At 40.0% G+C, this 22,105-nt stretch overlaps 1 long non-coding RNA gene and 12 other non-coding genes across 13 annotated transcripts; all 13 read left to right on the top strand.

Moving 5' to 3' along the window:
* Positions 1-1,645: 1,645 nt before the first annotated feature.
* On the top strand, positions 1,646-2,614 carry LOC134327135 (uncharacterized). Its single transcript, XR_010014676.1, has 4 exons — positions 1,646-1,826; positions 1,952-2,003; positions 2,213-2,313; positions 2,472-2,614. It is a non-coding gene; the product is annotated as an uncharacterized LOC134327135 (long non-coding RNA).
* A 611-nt stretch (positions 2,615-3,225) lies between these two features.
* Positions 3,226-3,297, top strand: trnat-cgu (transfer RNA threonine (anticodon CGU)). The gene has a single exon. It is a non-coding gene; the product is annotated as a tRNA-Thr (tRNA).
* A 2,392-nt stretch (positions 3,298-5,689) lies between these two features.
* trnaa-cgc (transfer RNA alanine (anticodon CGC)) lies at positions 5,690-5,761 on the top strand. Its single transcript has one exon. It is a non-coding gene; the product is annotated as a tRNA-Ala (tRNA).
* A 95-nt stretch (positions 5,762-5,856) lies between these two features.
* On the top strand, positions 5,857-5,928 carry trnaa-cgc (transfer RNA alanine (anticodon CGC)). Its single transcript has one exon. It is a non-coding gene; the product is annotated as a tRNA-Ala (tRNA).
* Positions 5,929-6,371: 443 nt separating this feature from the next.
* Positions 6,372-6,443, top strand: trnaa-ugc (transfer RNA alanine (anticodon UGC)). The gene has a single exon. It is a non-coding gene; the product is annotated as a tRNA-Ala (tRNA).
* A 186-nt stretch (positions 6,444-6,629) lies between these two features.
* trnat-cgu (transfer RNA threonine (anticodon CGU)) lies at positions 6,630-6,701 on the top strand. Its single transcript has one exon. It is a non-coding gene; the product is annotated as a tRNA-Thr (tRNA).
* A 2,558-nt stretch (positions 6,702-9,259) lies between these two features.
* trnaa-cgc (transfer RNA alanine (anticodon CGC)) lies at positions 9,260-9,331 on the top strand. The gene has a single exon. It is a non-coding gene; the product is annotated as a tRNA-Ala (tRNA).
* Positions 9,332-9,932: 601 nt separating this feature from the next.
* On the top strand, positions 9,933-10,004 carry trnaa-cgc (transfer RNA alanine (anticodon CGC)). Its single transcript has one exon. It is a non-coding gene; the product is annotated as a tRNA-Ala (tRNA).
* Positions 10,005-10,766: 762 nt separating this feature from the next.
* Positions 10,767-10,838, top strand: trnaa-ugc (transfer RNA alanine (anticodon UGC)). Its single transcript has one exon. It is a non-coding gene; the product is annotated as a tRNA-Ala (tRNA).
* Positions 10,839-11,654: 816 nt separating this feature from the next.
* trnaa-cgc (transfer RNA alanine (anticodon CGC)) lies at positions 11,655-11,726 on the top strand. Its single transcript has one exon. It is a non-coding gene; the product is annotated as a tRNA-Ala (tRNA).
* Positions 11,727-11,822: 96 nt separating this feature from the next.
* On the top strand, positions 11,823-11,896 carry trnaa-ugc (transfer RNA alanine (anticodon UGC)). Its single transcript has one exon. It is a non-coding gene; the product is annotated as a tRNA-Ala (tRNA).
* A 7,389-nt stretch (positions 11,897-19,285) lies between these two features.
* On the top strand, positions 19,286-19,358 carry trnak-cuu (transfer RNA lysine (anticodon CUU)). Its single transcript has one exon. It is a non-coding gene; the product is annotated as a tRNA-Lys (tRNA).
* A 1,173-nt stretch (positions 19,359-20,531) lies between these two features.
* Positions 20,532-20,603, top strand: trnaq-cug (transfer RNA glutamine (anticodon CUG)). Its single transcript has one exon. It is a non-coding gene; the product is annotated as a tRNA-Gln (tRNA).
* The last annotated feature ends 1,502 nt before the right edge of the window (positions 20,604-22,105 follow it).

Raw genomic sequence — 22,105 nt, forward strand, 5'->3', positions numbered from 1 at the left:
CCTTCCGTTGGGTGTGGTCTCAAGTTCGTCTCGGCTGTAGGAGAGGAGACTTAATGAGTGAATTCAGTTTCAATATTAATTTAAAAAAACTTACCCATGATTATTTACCAGGTCGTTTGTTACAGTTTCCTTTCCAGTCGTACCTCCACAAAAACCAAAACACTCAATCTGTAAAAGAAAGACACGTGCATGAATGTGATGAGGTTCTAAGATCTCTGAATATAATCCTGATCATCCCTAATGAACCCAAATGTAATTCATACTGCACATTCACTGCACTATACTGCACACCCAACATACTGACACTCACTGTTACCCTTATACTGCACCTCTATCTGTTACTGCACCACAGTCAGTATACATACTGTAACCAAATGCATTCAGGTACTGTACACCACACACACACACATTTTCTAATGTTGTGCTCACTAATAAAAGTCAAAAAGTTTTAAGGGTTTTTTTCTGCTCTTAAACATAGTAGAGGGCCACCTAAGAACACACCAGGGTTGGGTAAATTGTCAAAGTGCATCTTTTACAGGGACTATAACAAAGTACATACATAACACATAAAAAACAGTTTAACGTAGAAAGCACTTACTAGTCTAGAGGTTCATGTCAAAGTGTCTGAATTGAGATTTGGCAAGTGGAGCAGTGAAATCCTCAATTTGTTTTGGATCATTTTTTCCAAGTGCATTTGTGATGGACCTGAGTAGGTCGAGCTTTTCATTATGTTGTTGTAGCAGCAGCTCTAATACAGTCAAAATTTCTCTCTCCATTACTGTTAGTAAAATATCATTTACAATATTCAGTTTCTAAATACACACACACACAAACACACACACACATCTTGTACACACGTAATACACACACATCAGTACACAATCACACGTCATACACATGTATGAGGTGTCAATACCAGGGTGTGTCATGGTATGGGGGTGTGTCAGTACCAGGGTGTGTCATGGTATGGGGGTGTGTCAGTACCAGTACCAGGATGTGTCATGGTATGGGGGTGTGTCAGTACCATGGTGTGTCATGGTATGGGGGTGTGTCAGTACCAGGGTGTGTCATGGTATGGGGGTGTGTCAGTACCAGTACCAGGATGTGTCATGGTATGGGGGTGTGTCAGTACCATGGTGTGTCATGGTATGGGGTGTGTCAGTACCAGGGTGTGTCATGGTATGGGGGTGTGTCAGTACAAGTACCAGGGTGTGTCATGGTATGGGGGTGTGTCAGTACCAGTACCAGGGTGTGTCATGGTATGGGGGTGTGTCAGTACCAGGGTGTATCATGGTATGGGGGTGTGTCAGTACCAGGGTGTGTCATGGTATGGGGTGTGATTCACTGGGTGGAATTAACAAACCACTCTGGACAGGTTGCCAGACAAACGTAAACAAACACACTTATACCTAGGGTACTCCGTTACCCCCAGGACATGGGGAGAACATGCAAACTCCACCCGGGAATTGAACCCAGGATCCTACAGAAGCCGTCCGACAGTGGAAATCAAGTCAGTATATGTGCAGTCACATGAATCCAGTCATGCCCATATATGGTAAAGGTAAATTCACTCTGCTCTCTCGGAACGCTGTGACATCACAATGTGGACCTGTGCTCTTCAGCAGCAGCATTTAGATTTTCTCCTCATTTACGACGGCTGCTTCTCTGAGACAGAAGTTTCTGTGTGTGCTGTGTTGCGGGGCGCCTCCCCGAGCGTCCTCCGGGGGCGACCCGGGTCACGGGGGTGGCGCAGAGGCCGAGGAAGCGCTCCTGATGGAGCGGTTTCTGTTTAAGAGGACCAGGAGTGTGTTTAAAACCTGGAACAGGTCTGTAAACTGATGCTTAGTGTTTATATTAGGATTTATATATATATATATATTTACACACTCAATATTATATATATATACACTCAATATTATATATATATAAACGATGTGTTTGATCTCTGCAGGCGGTGGTTCATCATACACAACAATCAGCTTCTCTACAAGAAGAGGTTTAAGGTAGGTCACATGACTTTACATGATCTAAATCAGCTCTCTCCTGGACCCATAATGCACCCTCATCTTTTGGGCGCATCACAGCAGAGGTCGACTTCTGTGCCGGGCTGTGTCACAAACCGCCCTCCGTCATGTTTAAGTCTGGGACGATTTCACCGGCGTTTATATCATTGACTGTATAAATAAGAAGGTTTTATGTTCTATTCCCCCAGCGTGACTTCACGGTGCTGGCGGAAGACCTGCAGCGCTGTTCGGTCCAGAGCTGTGAGGACGCCGGGCGACGCTTCTGCTTCCGTGTGGTCACGCCCACAAGGTAAGACCAGATCTATAATCATCAGAGATAGACAGACAGACAGATGATCAATAGACAGACAGACAGGTAGATAGACAGACTATTTATCTGTCTATCCATCTGTCTGTCTGAATGTCTGTCTATCTATCTGTTTATCTATCTACTCAATCTGTCTGTAGACGGTAGACGGGCGTGGATCAGCGCCATTCAGAACCTGACTGAGAGAGAAGAAACAGTCGAGAGCGAGGTGAAAAAAGGGAACTGCTGTGTAATTTAGTGAATTCTTGCACTGCACATGGCAGAGGACTAAAAGAAATTAAGACCGTGTAGAATAAAAGTATTAGTAAAATATGAGGTTAAAAGCATCAGCTTTTATTTATTCCTAAAAGAAAAATACATGAACCTCAGTCATCTCACACGAAGATCTGTTCTGCTCAACAACAGTAAAGCTCTCCATCGTTTCTGTGTGGCAGCTCCATAACTGAAGGGCTGTCAGTGTAGAATCGGGTATGTGGGTATATGCCCTGCCCTTTGTGCACAGGCCGGTTAACTCAGTTGGTTAGAGCGTGGTGCTAATAACGCCAAGGTCGCGGGTTCGATCCCCATATGGGCCACACCCACTTTTGGACTTAAACTAACCAACAAGTGAGGTCAATAGTACCTGCTAGTTAGAGAAGGCCAGAGAAGGCTGGCCAAAAGTGACGAAACCCCTGGCCCTTTTGCCCAATTAGTTAGGTAAAGATTAAAACAGACAAGGGTGAAAGCAGGTTAAAAACGATGGTCAAGTGTTTTTCTAAAGCCGATGACTTTAAGAACGGTCACTATCAAGCTGGCGTTCTGCTTGTTACTCTTGAACTTTAAGAAGGTGCTCAGCTTCCAGTTGTTACTTTTGCACAAGAACGTTTTTTCAACTTTTTGCCAGCTACCTAGAAAGGCGCGATGGCCAAGTGGTAAGGCGTCGGTCTCGTAAACCGAAGATCACGGGTTCGATCCCCGTTCGTGCCTTTAACATGCATGCTCTCGTTTTAAAACATGACCAATATGCTCTAGTTCACATTCCCTCTAGGCTAATTTAAGAAATACAACTCATTTCCTAATTTCCCTTGCAGGTCTTATTTACCACATTAATACTGTGCTTCCACACCAGCACATTTCCTCTACATAGGGATGGCAGCTTAGAGGTACTGCATGCCGTGCCTGTATGAGCTCCAGAGTGTCACAATCCCTTGAAATATTCAGGTACTTAGTCAGACTCAATCACAAGCCCGTTTTAAACTTCACCCAGCTGACTGAGCAAAGGTACAGGAGTTAGATGAATTTTGGATGGGACTTTCTATTGGCTTGCATGACATGATGGAGCTTGTTAACCGAGTGTTTAATGTCTTTTGGAGCCAACCGGTTGAGAGAGCCAGTTCTTAACAGCTACCACAGAAGACTATGCAAGTGTGCTGTTAAATCTGCAATCCCTCACTTGACAGAGGCTAGAGATTCCTGCTCCTGGTTCTGCTTCTCTTTTTGCAAAGACTCTCGTACCCATTGGAGGTTTACAGTGGTGTATAGTAACGAAGTAATAATACTTCGTTACAGTACTTAAGTAGTTTTTTGGAGTATCTGTACTTTACTGGAGTATAAAAAAATTCGGCAACTTTCACTTTTACTCCACTACATTTCCTAAAGAAATTGTGTACTTTTACTCCGATACATTTGCTGTATGCGAATTCGTTACTCGTTACTACAAAATAAAATGACAAGAATTTTTTAGCTAAACAATGTGAGATGTGTGACAGACTGCAGCAGGTTTGGTGAATCTGTGCTTGTAAATTACATCAGCGGTTAAACACATTAATGCGCAGATGCAAACGTTTTCTAAAAGCGCATCGTTCACTCAAAGATACGGAATAATCGTCATTTCAGAATCTCCCCGTCTAACACACTGATGTAAGTTAGGAATGATTAACAAAGTAAAGCCACAGCACCATTGTTTTTATTATTATTATTATTAGCATTAACATTGTTCAGATATCTAGCTACCGATTACATTCGAACCACAAATAAAACGTTTCACTACATTAGTTTGTAATTAATTCAGTGCAGACATGATGTCCCATCATTTTTAAAAACTCACCTACAGACAAATATTTCCTCAGATAACTTCTGTATTACACTGACAGAGGAAACATTCATGGTGCTGAGGAACATGCAGCACGTCTTTAACCCTTTAATGCTCTCAACAAGAACTCAACTTTCAAAATTTTATGGATGATTTTTCAGCTGCTGTTTCAGGTTGACACATAATTTAGAAATGGTGTTTTCTTAAAGTAAGAATACCAATGTTTTTTACGTTTAACACACGCCAATCAGGGAGTAGATACAGCCAAAAAAAGATTATTTAAATACAGCTTATTTTACCCAGCTATTTACATTATACTAATGGTTGAACAGATCATTAAAGGGTTAAAAGTGCCACACGTTTAGTTAAACTTGCTTGAGTTTTGCTTTTAAATTAATTCTGCCAAAATTCAGTTGTTTTAGGTTATTGGAATATATGGGCCAGTGATAGCTCAGTGGTTAAGGTACTGGACTAGTAAACAGAAGGTTGCCGGTTCAAGCCCCGCCACCACCAAGTTGCCACTGTTGGGTCCCTGAGCAAGGCCCTTAACCCTCAATTGCTCATCGTGTTCTGCTCATTGTGTAAGTCGCTTTGGATAAAAGCATCTGCTAAATGCTGTAAATGTAAATATATACAGTATCTATAACTTGAATGTACTACCCAAATCAAAAAAATAAAACAGTATAGAAAATGCAAATAAAATAGATGCAGTGTTTTTTACATTTACATCGACTCTTATTCCATCTTTTATGAACTCAAAATATTTCATGTTTTGTCTGGTCAACTTCATTCTTAACATACACATACATGCATTTTAAGCTACAACACATTCTAAAAAAAGTTGGAACAGGGCAATTTAGTCCTCGTAATAAGGTTAAAAACAACTAAATAATGACGTGATTTCAAATAGGTGATGTGAACAGCTGATTATAATCACAAATTTGCACAGATCATGTTCAGATGGAAGGAAGAAAAAAGCTTGTTAAGTTGGTTTACAGGTTTAAAAGAACAATCTTATATTTTTCTAAATGACCGCTTCAGTTTATACTAACAGCATTTACTTTTACTTCTACTTTTAATACTTAAGTACATTTAATATCAAATTACTTTTAATACTTAAGTACATTAAACATCAGATACTTTTAGACTTTTACTCAAGTAATATTTTAAAAGGTGACTTTTACTTCTATCTAAGTAAATTTCTGGTAAGATACTTGTACTTTTACTCAAGTATGGCCTTCAGGTACTTTATACACCACTGGAGGTTTACCCTGGGAAGCACGAGTCGGGGATGTAGCTCAGTGGTAGCGTGCATGCTTCGCATGTATGAGGTCCTGGGTTCAATCCCCAGCATCTCCATTCAAAAGCTTTTAATTAGGGACCATGTCTTACCTGGCGTTCTTATTCTCTACAATAGAGCTATAGAGCCATAGCAATCCTGCTGTGTAAGAAAAGGGGATGTAGCTCAGTGGTAGAGTGCATGCTTCGCATGTATGAGATCCAGGGTTCAATCCCCTGCATCTCCAGCTTGTTGTTTCATTCACTTGAAACAAACTTCAAGTTTGCTTCCACACCAGATAGCTTTAAGAATTAGCACTTTCAAGCACACATTCCAGTGCTTACTCGTGCACAGGGCCATTTTTCAGTTCGGGTAGTTGTTCCAGACCCATTCACAAATCAGTTTTAATCTTTACCTAACTAATTGGGCAAAAGGGCCAGGGGTTTGGTCATTTTTGGTTAGCTTTTCCATTTGCTTTATTGACACGGTGCAGCTTGTTAACTGAGTGTTTAATGTGTTTTGGAGCCAACTGGCTTGCAGAGCCAATTCTTAACAGCTACCACAGATTACTCTGCAATTGTGCCTTTAAATTTTCAATCCCCTGCCTGCTAGAGGCTAGAGATACCTGGTCATGGGTCTCTTTTTGTTTTTGCAAAGAGTCCTGTACCTGTTGCATTGGTGCCAGTTCTGGGGGATGTAGCTCAGTGGTAGAGCGCATGCTTTGCATGTATGAGGCCCAGGGTTCAATCCCCTGCATCTCCAGTAGCTTGTTGTTTCACTCTGCCAGAAAAAAGTTTCAAGTGTGTTTCTAAAGACGATGGTTTTAAGAACGGTCACTATCAAGCTGGCGTTCTGCTTGTTACTCTTGAACTTTAAGAATGTGCTCAGCTTCCAGTTGTTACTTTTGCAGAAGAATGTTTTTTCAACTTTCTGCCAGTTACCTGGAGAGGTGCGATGGCCAAGTGGTAAGGCGTTGGTCTCGTAAACCAAAGATCACGGGTTCGATCCCCGTTCGTGCCTTTACTATGCATGTTCTCATTTTAAAACATGACCAATATGCTCTAGTTCACATTCCCCCTAGGCTAATTTAAGAATCACAACTCTTTTCCTAATTTCCCTTGCAGGTCTTATTTACCACATTAATACTGTGCTTCCACACCAGCACATTTCCTCTACATAGGGATGGCAGCTTAGAGGTACTGCATGTCGTGCCTGTATGAGCTCCAGAGTGTCACAATCCCTTGAAATATCCAGGTACTTAGTCAGACTCAATCACAAGCCCGTTTTAAACTTCACCCAGCTGACTGAGCAAAGGTACAGGAGTTAGATGAATTTTGGATGGGACTTTCTATTGGCTTGCATGACATGATGGAGCTTGTTAACCGAGTGTTTAATGTCTTTTGGAGCCAACCGGTTGAGAGAGCCAGTTCTTAACCACTACCACAGAAGACTGTGTAAGTGTGCTGTTAAATCTGCAATCCCTCACTTGACAGAGGCTAGAGATTCCTGCTCCTGGTTCTGCCTCTCTTTTTGCAAAGACTCTCGTACCCATTGGAGGTTTACAGTGGTGTATAGTAACGAAGTAATAATACTTCGTTACAGTACTTAAGTAGTTTTTTGGAGTATCTGTACTTTACTGGAGTATAAAAAAATTCGGCAACTTTCACTTTTACTCCACTACATTTCCGAACCACAAATAAAACGTTTCACTAAATTAGCTTGTAATTAATTCAGTGCAGACATGATGTGTCCCATCATTTTTAAAAACTCACCTACAGACAAATATTTCCTCAGATTACTTCTGTATTACACTGTGTGATAAAGCGTGTTCCCAGACTACCACAAAACAAGTAGAAAAGGGCACTCTTTATGGGTAATGTAGGGTGAATGGTTGAAAGCACTGAAAAGAATTAGCAGGAGCACAGAAGTTGTTCTTTTTTTCCCGTCACCTTCATTTTTGGCCACAACAATCAAAATATTTACAAGCGCGCTATGAAAAAAAACAATAGAAAACTCAACCTCTACCACCCGAGGAAACATACTTGTGACTGCAAAGTCACTTAAGTCACATTCATTGATGTTTACAAGTCACAGGCCTAGCATAGCTTTTAGCCCATCTCCAAAAAAAAGAACCCCCTACACCTTTTCCAGAGCTGTATTTAAACAGGTAGCTCCTCCCCTGCATCATACCATACCTCAGACAGGTAAAGACAAAATATATAACAAAATAAATATCTAGTTCACAGAGCATCAAATATGGCAAAATGTTATGAGTTACAAACAATACTCAAAACCATTCAGTAACAACATTTCCAATATTTACAGCATATGCTTATCTAACATTTCTTCTCTTTTACAGGTTCTTCACCCCTCCCCTTCTTCAGAGGATGGACTCACCCAGGTAAGTAAAGCTAAGGAGTTTTCCAATAGTACTCTTTTAGGACCCCACTGGTGAGTGTGAGCAGTGTCAGAATACAACAGGTGAGTGTTTACACTACAGTCCATGTTGGTAATGTGTCAGGGTACCTTACATCATTACACACTGACAGAGGAAACATTCATGGTGCTGAGGAACATGCAGCACGTCTTTAACCCTTTAATGGTCTCAACAAGAACTCAACTTTCAAAGTTTTATGGATGATTTTTCAGCTGCTGCTTCAGGTTGACACATAAGTTAGAAATGGTGTTTTCTTAAAGTAAGAATACCAAAGTTTTTTACATTTAACACACGCCAATCAGGGAGTAGATACAGCCCAAAAAAGATTATTTAAATGCAGCTTATTTTACCCAGCTATTTAGATTATACTAATGGTTGAGCAGATCATTAAAGGGTTAAAAGTGCCACACGTTTAGTTAAACTTGCTTGAGTTTTGCTTTTAAATTAATTCTGCCAAAATTCAGTTGTTTTAGGTTATTGGGATATGTACAGTATCTATAACTTGAATGTACTATCCAAATAAAAAAAATGGAACAGTATAGAAAATGCAAATAAAATAGATGCAGTGTTTTTTACATTTACATCGACTCTTATTCCATCTTTTATGAACCCAAAATATTTCATGTTTTGTCTGGTCAACTTCATTCTTAACATACACATACATGCATTTTAAGCTACAACACATTCTAAAAAAAGTTGGAACAGGGCAATTTAGTCCTCATAATAAGGTTAAAAAACAACTAAATAATGACGTGATTTCAAATAGGTGATGTGAACAGCTGATTATAATCATGAATTTGCACAGATCATGTTCAGATGGAAGAAAGAAAAAAGCTTGTTAAGTTGGTTTACAGGTTTAAAAGAACAATCTTATATTTTTCTAAATGACCGCTTCAGTTTATACTAACAGCATTTACTTTTACTTCTACTTTTAATACTTAAGTACATTTAATATCAAATTACTTTTAATACTTAAGTACATTAAACATCAGATACTTTTAGACTTTTACTCAAGTAATATTTTAAAAGGTGACTTTTTCTTCTATCTAAGTAAATTTCTGGTAAGATACTTGTACTTTTACTCAAATGGCCTTCAGGTACTTTATACAGCACTGGAGGTTTACCCTGGGAAGCACGAGTCGGGGATGTAGCTCAGTGGTAGAGAGCGTGCTTCGCATGTATGAGGTCCTGGGTTCAATCCCCAGCATCTCCATTCAGAAGCTTTTAATTAGGGACCATGTCTTACCTGGCGTTCTTATTCTCTACAATAGAGCTATAGAGCCACAGCAATCCAGCTGTATCAGAAAAGGGGATGTAGCTCAGTGGTAGAGCGCATGTATGAGGTCCAGGGTTCAATCCCCTGCATCTCCAGCTTGTTGTTTCACTCACTTGAAACAAACTTCAAGTTTGCTTCCACACCCGATAGCTTTAAGAATTAGCACTTTCAAGCACACATTCCAGTGCTTACTCGTGCACAGGGACATTTTTCAGTTCGGGTAGTTGTTCCAGACCCATTCACAAATCAGTTTTAATCTTTACCTAACTAATTGGGCAAAAGGGCCAGGGGTTTGGTCATTTTTGGTTAGCTTTTCCATTTGCTTTATTGACACGGTGCAGCTTGTTAACTGAGTGTTTAATGTGTTTTGGAGCCAACTGGCTTGCAGAGCCAATTCTTAACAGCTACCACAGATTACTCTGCAATTGTGCCTTTAAATTTTCAATCCCCTGCCTGCTAGAGGCTAGAGATACCTGGTCATGGGTCTCTTTTTGTTTTTGCAAAGAGTCCTGTACCTGTTGCATTGGTATCTCTTCCGGGTGATGTAGCTCAGTGGTAGAGCGCATGCTTCGCATGTATGAGATCCAGGGTTCAATCCCCTGCATCTCCAGCTTGTTGTTTCACTCACTTGAAACAAACTTCAAGTTTGCTTCCACACCCGATAGCTTTAAGAATGAGCACTTTCAAGCACACATTCCAGTGCTTACTCGTGCACAGGAACATTTTTCAGTGTATGACCTTTCTTTGCTGTGCTGCCATGGCCATGGGCTAAGGCGTCGCTCTAGGAAACCAAAGCTCATGGCTCATTCCCAGAGTGTGTCTTATTCGTGCTTTGTTTTTGAAGTTACAGACAAAACGCTCCTTAAAACATACACTTGGCCGTTAAAGACCCAATCACAAGTGTTTTCTTTTGTAAACTTCACCTGGCTAAAAAGATCAACGGCTATAGGACAGCACAAGAGAACTTACCTAACACATCAAAGCTGTAATTCCACAGCAGCATCTTACTGCTACACAGGGATTGTAGCTTAGATTAAACTGTTCAAATATACGGGTAGTTGTTCCAGACCCATTCACAAATCAGTTTTAATCTTTACCTAACTAATTGGGCAAAAGGGCCAGGGGTTTGATCATTTTTGGCCAGCTTTTCCATTTGTTTTATTGACACGGTGCAGCTTGTTAACTGAGTGTTTAATGGTTTTTGGAGCCAACTTGCTTGCAGAGCCAATTCTTAACAGCTACCACAGATTACTCTGCAATTGTGCCTTTAAATTTGCAATCCCCTGCCTGCTAGAGGCTAAAGATACCTGGTCATGGGTCTCTTTTTGTTTTTGCAAAGAGTCCTGTACCTGTTGCATTGGCGCCCGTTCCGGGGGATGTAGCTCAGTGGTAGAGCGCATGCTTTGCATGTATGAGGCCCAGGGTTCAATCCCCTGCATCTCCAGTAGCTTGATGTTTCACTCTGCTAGAAAAAATCTTTAAGTGTGTTTCTAAAGCCTATGGCTTTAAGAACGGTCACTATCAAGCTGGCGTTCTGCTTGTTACTCTTGAACTTTAAGAATGTGCTCAGCTTTCAGTTGTTACTTTCACACAGAACGTTTTTTCAACTTTCTGCCAGCTACCTAGAGAGGCGCGATGGCCAAGTGGTGAGGCGTCGGTCTCGTAAACCGAAGATCACGGATTCAAACCCTGTTCGTGCCTTTAACATGCATGCTCTCGTTTTAAAACATGACCAATATGCTCTAGTTCACATTCCCCCTAGGCTAATTTAAGAAATACAACTCATTTCCTATTTTCCCTTGCAGGTCTTATTTACCACATTAATGCTGTGCTTCCACACCAGCACATTTCCTCTACATAGGGATGGCAGCTTAGAGGTACTGCATGCCGTGCCTGTATGAGCTCCAGAGTGTCACAATCCCTTGAAATATCCAGGTACTTAGTCAGACTCAATCACAAGCCTGTTTTAAACTTCACCCAGCTGACTGAGCAAAGGTACAGGAGTTAGATGAATTTTGGATTGGACTTTCTATTGGCTTGCATGACATGATGGAGCTTGTTAACCGAGTGTTTAATGTCTTTTGTAGCCAACCGGTTCAGAGAGCCAGTTCTTAACCGCTACCACAGAAGACTATGCAAGTGTGCTGTTAAATCTGCAATCCCTCACTTGATAGAGGTTAGAGATTCTTGCTCCTCTTTCTGCTTCTCTTTTTGCAAAGACTCTCGTACCTGTTGGAGGTTTACCCTAAAAGCACAAGTAGGGGATGTAGCTCAGTGGTAGAGCGTGTGCTTCGCATGTATAAGGTCCTGGGTTCAAGCCCCAGCATCTCCATTCAGTAGCTTTTTAATTAGGGATCATGTCTTGCCTGTCGGTCTTATTCTCTACAATAGCGCTATCGAGCCACAGCAATCCTGCCATGTTACAAAAGGGGATGTAGCTCAGTGGTAGAGTGCATGCTTTGCATGTATGAGGTCCAGGGTTCAATCCCCTGCATCCAGTTGTTACTTTTGCACAGGGACATATTTCAGTGTGTGACCTTTCTTTGCTGTGCTGCCATGGCCATGGGCTAAGGCGTCGCTCTCGTAAACCAAATCTCACAGCTCATTCACAGAGTGTGTCTTATTCGTGCTTTGTTTTTAATGTCACAGACAAAATGCTCCTTGAAACATACACTTGGCCATTAAAGACCCAATCACAAGTTTTTTTCTTTTGTAAACTTCACCTGACTGAAAGATCAACGGCTATAGGACAGCACAAGAGAACTTAATACATCAAAGCTGTAATTCCACAGCAGCATCTTACTGCTACACAGGGATTGTAGCTTAGATTAAGCCATTTAAATATCCGGGTAGTTGTTTCAGACCCTGTTAGAACATCAAGTTCTTTTGAAGAAAATCTTGCTGCTCAGATCTTCTACTCCAGTGTCGTTTACTGAATATGAGAAAACACTTATAATAAGTCTTCCAATTTATTAGGTATATAAGCAGGCTTATATAGTCTGTGTCTGCGTGAGAAATGTGAGCCTATGCCTAAACTTAGTTGAATTTTAATGGTGAGATAGCTCGAAGCTAAGTTAATGGTTAGGGAGCTGGGATTAGAGAACACACAAAAAACCTATATAAATACAGTGGGGTCAAAAAGTATTTAGTCAGCCACTGATTGTGCATGTTCTCCTACTTAGAAAGATGAGAGAGGTCTGTAATTTTCATCATAGGTACACTTCAACTATGAGAGACAAAATGAGAAAAAAAACATCCAGGAAATCACATTGTAGGATTTTTAAAGAATTTATTTGTAAATTATGGTGGAAAATAAGTATTTGGTCAATAACAAAAGTTCAACTCAATACTTTGTAACATAACCTTTGTTGGCAATGACAGAGGTCAAACGTTTCCTGTAAGTCTTCACCAGGTTTGCACACACTGTAGCTGGTATTTTGGCCCATTCCTCCATGCAGATCTCCTCTAGAGCAGTGATGTTTTGGGGCTGTCGCTGGGCAACACGGACTCCACAAATTTTCTATGGGGTTGAGGTCTGGAGACTGGCTAGGCCACTCCAGGACCTTGAAATGCTTTTTATGGAGCCACTCCTTCATTGCCCGAGCGGTGTGTTTGGGATCATTGTCATGCTGGAAGACCCAGCCACGTTCCATCTTCAATGCTCTCACTGATGGAAGGAGGTTTTGGCTTAAAATCTCATGATACATGGCCCCGTTCATTCTTCCCTTAACACGGATCAGTCGTCCTGTCCCCTTTGCAGAAAAACAGCCCCAAAGCATGACGTTTCCACCCCCATGCTTCACAGTAGGTATGGTGTTCTTGGGTTCTTCTTCTTCCTCCAAATACGACGAGTTGAATTTTTACCAAAAAGTTCCATTTTGGTTTCATCTGACCACATGATATTCTCCCAATCCTCTTCTGGATCATCCATAAGCTCTCTGGCAAACTTCAGACGGGCCTGGACATGTACTGGCTTAAGCAGGGGGACAAGCCTGGCACTGCAGGATTTGAGTCCCTCTCGGCGTAGTGTGTTTACTGATGGTAGCCTTTGTTACTTTGGTCCCAGCTCTCTGCAGGTCATTCATCAGGTCCCTCCGTGTAGTTCTGGGATTTTTGCTCACCGTTCTCATGATCATTTTGACCCCACGGGATGAGATCTTGACCACAAGGGAGATTATCAATGGTCTTGTATGTCTTCCATTTTCTTACAATTGCTCCCACAGTTGATTTATTCACACCAACCTGCTTGCCTATTGTAGATTCACTCTTCCCAGCCTGGTGCAGGTCTACAGTTTTCTTCCTGGTGTCCTTCGACAGCTCTTTGGTCTTGGCCATGGTTGAGTTTGGAGTCTGACTGTTTGAGGCTGTGGACAGGTGTCTTTTATACAGATAATGAGGTCAAACAGGTGCCATTAATACAGGTAACGAGTGGAGGACAGAAGAGCTTCTTAAAGAAGAAGTTACAGGTGTGTGAGAGCCAGAAATCTTGCTTGTTTGTGGGTGACCAAATACTTATTTTCCACCATAATTTACAAATAAATTCTTTAAAAATCCTACAATGTGATTTCCTGGATTTTTTTTTCTCATTTTGTCTCTTATAGTTGAAGTGTACCTATGATGAAAATTACAGACCTCTCTCATCTTTCTAAGTAGGAGAACTTGCACAATCAGTGGCTGACTAAATACTTTTTGACCCCACTGTAGCTTTTTCTGTACATGCAGTAGTGGAGTATAATTTTATTTTCTCCTCTGAATGCGCTGGTGTTTTTCAAGACGACTTCAGTCACAGTAACTTCTGTGTGACCGTACTGGTGTCTATTAAAAATGCTGCTTCCAGTCAAATTTCATCCGCACTATAAGCAGCAATATGGGTCATCCTCTTATGTGAATGCGCTGGTGTGGTGTACTTAAAGAATATTCCTTTCACTAAAGTTCTCCTCAGACAAGGAACGGTGATATGACTTCTCTCCTGTGTGAATGCGCTGGTGTTGTTGGAGAACATAATATGCAATAAAATACTTCCCACACTCTTAACAGTGATGTAGTTTTTCTATGTGAATACGCTGATGCCGTTTGAGATTCTTTTCATGAGCAAAATCTTTCCACTCTCTGAGCAGTGATACGGCTTCTCTCCTGTGTGAACACGCTGGTGTACTTTAAGGGCACTACTTTGAGTAAAACTCTTTCCACACTCCGTGCAGTTATACGGTGTCTTTCCTGTGTGAATACGCTGGTGGTTTAGCACTAGCTTGACTGAAAATCTGAGATTCTGAGGACAAACCCCTCCTTCTACACAACCATTAGAGCGCTATCTGTCCTCTTGTCATGCAAATGATTGCAGATAACACACTGTTCAGCCCACCCCCAACGTTTATCCCAGCAAACCTGTGAGTTACCTTTTCCTAAGTAATTCCACTACAGGCTGGAAAGTCTCAATACGGCTAGATTACATGTGCCACAAAGGTGGTGGGAAACTAAGCCTTGTTATGGTCTGACCAAACTCTGAACTTTGAATTTGTGATCTTGAACTTGTGATGTACAGGAGAAAAATGTACACGGGACAAAACGTAAAGGGTTCTGAACATGTTTATTTAGCACAGGATGCGTTACAGTTGATTTTCTGAAAACCCTGTTAATTTTTCCCATTGGAAATCGCGCTTAGACCCAGGTTTCCAAATATGGGCATAATGAGGACTACAGAATGACGCACGACTTCAGTGGTCTATTGATCTAAGAAAGCAATAAATAAGCAAATAACTTATGAGTTTAATGCAAATAACTAATAAAGTATAAAATTTCCTGTCACACTTCAGATCTCGGACTAACTACAGAATTTCTTTATTAATTTCTATATGAAATTGAGAAACCAAGGACACTAATTAGTGCATTTTTTCTAAGTAGAATTTTTCTCTGTTCTTGCTTGATACCAAATTTTAGCAGCTTAACAGTCACACACAGCACACACCCTATATTTCTGCACTCTATTGTCTCTAAAGTCCCAATATGCGCCCCTGCATCAATGGTAAACCAGACCAATTGGCATTATCACCTTTTTGCACTCATGCATTTTATTCACAGATTTAAATATTACAAATCTTTAATGAGTTTAGTCCAAAAATGTTGGCCTGCTGCATATGTATTACACAGAAGTGCCATACCTGTTTACACATGTTTGTATGCCACCTAATATAAGCTCAAAACAGCTCTGATTTGCGAATACATCAGCATTACAAGACATCTGATATATCAGTCTGTTATCTGTTAGCAGGACATTACCAGCAGGAATTTCTACCTCTGTATGTTGTGAAATCAATTGCCGTATGGTGCATTCCAGTACCATGTATTAAACAGAAAAGCAATGCACACATTGTTTGAGCCATAAAGGTGTGCGTATAAATAAATATCTACGCTGCACATGATGTCCCTGGTACACTGTAAACCCTAATAAGTTGAGTTTACTCAAATAATTTGAGGCAATTCGTTGCCTCAAATGAATTAAGTTTTCGAAACTCAGTTTTTTAAGTAATGTGTAATACTGTATTGAGTTGAACAAACTCATGTCTTTAAGTTCAACAGACATATCATAAGTACCTGACACTCAAAATGTACTGCACCTGTAACTTAACTTTTTAAGTCAAATTAACTATTGCACAACTGATCTAACTTGCTTGTTTAAGTTTATTGCAATGATAAAGTTGTTGTCACTCATCAAAATATGCATATTATACTGGCTTTATACCCAAAATATTCTAAATTAAGAAGGCACTGATATTACAACTGCAAAAAAATCCAAATGACATCAAATCAATGGTATCAAATCTTATTTATTGGAAAAAAGCAGCACAAAACAGTTTCACAAAACTGTGTAAAAAAAGTGACAACATTTTGACAGCAACTCACAAAGCTCCAAGTTATGCAAATATAAATCTTAAAAACATTTGCTTGATTGCACACTATACTTAAACTTCAAACTTTAAAGTGGAAAACAAATCAATTCTGGTGAATAGTCCATCTGTTTCTCTGCATGCTTTGTTAGCCCCCTGTCATGCAGTTCTTCAATGGTCAGGACTCCCAGGACCACTACAGAGCAGGTATTATTTGGGTGGTGGATCAATCTCAGCACTGCAGTGACACTGACATGATGGTGGTGTGTTAGTGTGTGTTGTGCTGGTATGAGTGAGTCAGACACAGCAGCGCTGCTGGAGTTTTTAAACACCTCACTGTCACTGCTGGACTGAGAATAGTCCACCAACCAAAAACATCCAGCCAACAGTGCCCCATGGGCAGCGTCCTGTGACCGCTGATGAAGGTCTAGAAGATGACCGACTCAAACAGCAGCAATAGATGAGCGATCATCTCTGACTTTACATCTACAAGGTGGACCAACTAAGTGTTGTTGTGTCTAATGGAGTGGACAGTGAGTGGACACGGCATTTTAAAACTTCAGCAGTGCTGCTGTGTCTGACCCACTCATACCAGCACAACACACACTAACACACCACCACCATGTCAGTGTCACTGCAGTGCTGAGAATAATCCACCACCCAAATAATACCTGCTCTGTAGTGGTCCTGACCATTGAAGAACAGAGTGAAAGCAGTATGAAAGTATAAAAAAAGCATGTAGAGAAACAGATGGACTACAGTCAATAATTGTAGAACTACAAAGTGCTTTTATATGGTAAGTGGAGCTGATAAAATAGACAGTATGTGTAGAAACAAGCAGGTGCCCTCCTTCATCACACGCCACTATGAGGATCCCAGTAGCAATACTGCTGAACATCTGCTCTTCATCAGCATCCTAAAAAATGTCAAAACATTACACTTCAGTCATTCAAACACAATGCATTAAGTTACAAAATGTGGAAAATGCAAATAAAAAAGAAAGCTTTCTAAAATGTAATTTGACTTCTATTATTGCAAACAGAATGAAATTGTATGTTTTCTCTGGCCAACATAATTTTATTCATAAATATACATGAATTTCTGACATTCAGGCATGCAACATATTTAAAAAAAAAAAAAAAAAAAAAAAAAAAAGTTGACACCGGGCCATTTAGAGCTAGTAAAAAGGTAAAAATTTACTAATGAGGTGATTTGAAAGACGTGACTAATCATGATTTGGTACAAAAGCAACATCCAGGAAAGGTCTAGTCCTTCACAAAGCAAAGATAGGCAGATAATTGCCAGTTTAAGTTTACCCTCTACAGTGCATTAACATAATTAAAAGATTCCAAATTATGATTACAGTCACCTGTTCGCATCACCTGTTTCAAATCATATCATTATTTATTTTACCTCATTACTAGCCCTAAACTGCCCCATCCCAACTTTTTTAAAATGTGTTACAGTCCTAAATGGCAGAAATGGATGTACACGTATGAATTAAGTTGACCGGAGAAAAAAAAACATGACATCCAAGTCTGCAATAAAATTGTAGTAATCACACATTAAAAAAATCGGCCACAGTGCAAGGTTCAGTAAATTCACATTTCAGTGTTGAATGATAAACTACAAGATAGACAAACATGAATTAGCTAGTTGTTTAAACTGCCTTGCTATAAATCCACATGGAAATCTCGTAATATTATAAAGCAGACTACACAAGAATAGTTTAAAAAGGCACCCGAATATAACTGATGTACCAATTAAAATGGAACTTAGCTCCAAAATGTAACTGCAACACCAGTTAAGATTAACGGGTCGTCGAGATTCTAACCCGCTGGCTAGAATGCGTTTTTGAATGAGACACGTCTTGCTTGTCGTTAAAACTTGATTAAAATGACTGGACCAACGCATTTCTACAGATAATGTCTAGCAGTCATGTTAAATAAATACAAGCTTACTTTTCTCTGTGCGTGAGACTTCAACTTGGTATAGTGCGTCTAAACTTGGGAGTGAGGCGACATATGAATCACTCGGATGAATCGGTTGAATTAGATGGAACCGAGCACACAGTTTATTAAACGGACAAACACGAACAAACCGACTCAGAAAAATGAATTACATTTCTCAAGTAATCGCGAGCGCTATAGATTTAATTAACTGCATGTAAAATTATGTTTCCAAAACACCACTATTCAAGCTAACCTGATAAATATTGGCCAGTAAAATATTAATAGCTAACCGAGCTAGCAAATAAAGCAATACATAAAATACATTTGGTTGAGAAACCTTAACCAGTTCAGTCAAACCTCAGCAAAAGACAGAAAACTAGCTAGCTATTTTAACACTGCAGCTAATTTAGCTCCAACAGCTCTCTGGCTAGCTAGCTATCTTTTTAAAACTGTATGTTAATGCTTAGCCGATCAGTTTTTGAATATGAACTCAGAAAATGAACCAAAATACAAGTTTAAAAGGGAATACTTACTAAAAATGTGAAATGAAGTGAGGAAAATTTATATCTCCATCAGCCAACATGTCTTCACATCTCCAACATGAACAGTTTTCTTGGAATCAATCCCCGACATTTGGAAATGTTCTAGAACTCTGTGTTCACGTGACAGACAAGAAAGCTAAAACTTGGATTATTGAGTTAATTTTTCTTAAAACATTAAGTACACATGATCATTCGAAGAGAAAGTAGAAACTACTTATCAAGACTAAGTGATGTCCACTTTATGTAAGAAATTAAGTAATTTCAACTTAATTTTTTAAGTACATACAATGTTAGGGTTTACAGTGTATCCCCTTGGCCATATACAGTGGGGTCAAAAAGTATTTAGTCAGCCACTGATTGTGCAAGTTCTCCTACTTAGAAAGATGAGAGAGGTGAATTTTGTTTGTTTGTAAACTGTGAATTAGTTCTTAATCTGGTCGTGATGTTAGTGAATTAAACCTACATCTCTCTGATGTCTGATCGATGAGCTCTCTGTTCTGACCTGCTGCTTAAGCCTGGCTAGCTCAGTCGGTAGAGCATGAGACTCTTAATCTCAGGGTCGTGGGTTCGAGCCCCACGTTGGGTGAGTATCTTTATTTAACATCTACTGAAACCAAAAGGACGTTCTTCCACTTTGAACAGCTGGTCTCCAGTGACTTATCAGGTGGATATTTGTGCTTGTAGGACTGTTGTTTACTGGATGTTTTCAGTTACTTATTTCCACTATTCTGTGGAGCTACACATTATTGTTGTGTCTCATAGCCGTTTGATCAACAGGCAGGTTGTGCAATAAAAGACACTCGTCCCTGGGTGGGCTCGAACCACCAACCTTTAGGTTAACAGCCGAACGTGCTAACCGATTGCGCCACAGAGACGCAGGCACAGCTGTCTCACTGGACGGTACACACGGGTCACATGACTTGCTAACTTTTACAGCAGGGCAATTAAGTTTGGTAAATTAAAATAATCACATGTGTCTGACCTGAATGAGAGGGGCATTAAAACGACCTCACACTTGTCAGAGAAAACGTTTGAAGCTCAGGTCAATAGGATCTGCTAGTTAGAGAAGGATCACTTGTTTGTTAGTTTAAGTCCTAAAGTGGGTTTACAGCTCCATCTACCGGCCAACTGAGTCCTGAACTTGGTGCAATTTACCAACAGTGGAACGTTTTGTTGTGATTTTGATACCTGGGTAGCAATGTTTAACTAAAATTACTTTTATTTAGTGTTTAAAACTTCTAAATTACCTCAGTTTGTTCAATTGATTTCAGTCAATTATATCAATCACGTAAGTTTAAATCACTTGAGATGTAAAAGTAAAGTCTGAAGTTGTGTATTTTTGCTTTATTTACTTAGCAAATGGTGAATCATTACGTTTAGTTTTTGTGGTGTCAGGGTTTCATGGTGTAATGGTTAGCACTCTGGGCTCTGAATCCAGCGATCTGAGTTCAAATCTCGGTGGAACCTTACTGCTTTTATTTGGGGCCCGGTGTGAGGTCCAAGATTGAGAATCATTAGCAGTTTCAGGATGGTAGCATTCAGCGCATGTGCAGTACAACAGAGCATCGCAATTGCTTGTGCTAGTTTAGAGTCACCTTAAATGACATGTTAATTTCCATCCATTCATCCAGCTTGAATATCATAATACCACTAGTAGTGTTATAGTGTTCCACATCCCAAAATATAATCGCAAATCATTGTTTACAGCGCCATCAAACAGCCAACCTGCTCTTAAATGACTAATTATTCGCTTTTGTGTGGTTCCATGGTGTAATGGTTAGCACTCTGGACTCTGAATCCAGTGATCCGAGTTCAAATCTTGGTGGAACCTGGTTTTATTTAGGTAAAAACACTGTTATCAATGCTGAGTAGAGAATAGTGTTCCACATATGACTGCTCTATGCTGAATTGTAACACCAAAAGCAGTGGCGGCTGGTGCTAAAAAAAAAGCAAATAAAAAAACAAGCCTTTAAAAATAGCACTATTTGAACATGAATTTTGCCCTCCTTTCCTTCTGTCTTGCAAATTTCTCAATGACATTATGGTTAAAGTCAGTAATCTCAGTCACTAGTCTCTTCTCCATTGACAACATGGCCAATGCATTCAGCCTGTCCTGGGTCATAGAGTTTCTCAGAAAAGTTTTAATTCTTTTCAAGGTTGAGAAGCACCTTTCAGCTTCTGCTGTGGTCATGGGTGTGGTGATGAGGATCTTCAGGAGAGTGACAGTCTCTGAAAATACTTCAAGATTATTTTCCATAAACAGCTGGAATAGGCCCACAGCACCACAACAGGCTTTGAACTCTTCCTTGCTGTAGATAAGACTAAGCTCTGTCTTCAGCTTACCTTGATTGAGCACTGGATAGGCTTTTAAGGTGTTGCTCAGTGCATCTTCAGGAAATGCTGTCTTGTATTGTTCAAACTTGTCCCCCTGCAAGAGTGTGGCACTAACAAGGTGGTTTGTGAAGGAAAAGCGCTCACTGGTGTGTCCCAGTATGATATCACAGACCTAGAGAAGGATAAACATGAAAATTATGAAGTGATCATAATTTATTTATTTCACATCTAAATAGTTATTTTTCTATCACTGTTGAAATTTAGTCATAGATCAAGTCATAGAAATGAGTTTGCTGCCATTTTCAAGACAAAATGTGTTAAAGCATTTTTGGAACAGAATTTTTGTGGAACAGGTTTATAGAAAATTCAGGAACCAAATGTTATGAGAATTTGTTTTATTCCATATTACCCATATATTGCAGTACAGCAAGAATAATAACATATATTGCTGACAAGCATTACACCAGCATACACTGATCATTCATGCATAGCATAGAAACAGCTCTAAACAAATCTAATTGGACTGTGACTTCCACAACTCACCTCTGCAGCAATCCTTTCATGGTCTTCTACACTGAGTGTCCGACGCTTCTTTACTGGCTGACCGCTACCTTCACTGCTTTGTCCAACCATGGAATGGAGAGAATTTCTGCAAAGGAAAAAAATTACAATAACAATAATAATAACAATAATACTAATAAACAAAAGAGGAAAATGCACAACTATTACCTGATCTTTTGAATGTCCTGCTGGAACTGCTGAATGCTCTCCTTGATATAAACTGAATCTATGACCTTCTTCTGGAGTTTGGAATAGAGGAGGTCCACATGAGGCATGACATGGTGGAAAAGCTGCAGAAAGAACTTAAAATCCTGATCCTCCAGTAGCATGGCAAACGCACCTGCCTCTCTGACCGTAATGGGGTCAAAGTCACCAGAGTCTCGTATGCTTTCAAAACAGCGAATGAGGTCCTCTCTGTGTTCAAACACAGTATTGATG

Source organism: Trichomycterus rosablanca, chromosome 14 (assembly GCF_030014385.1).
Source record: "Trichomycterus rosablanca isolate fTriRos1 chromosome 14, fTriRos1.hap1, whole genome shotgun sequence".
Taxonomy (NCBI): domain Eukaryota; kingdom Metazoa; phylum Chordata; class Actinopteri; order Siluriformes; family Trichomycteridae; genus Trichomycterus; species Trichomycterus rosablanca.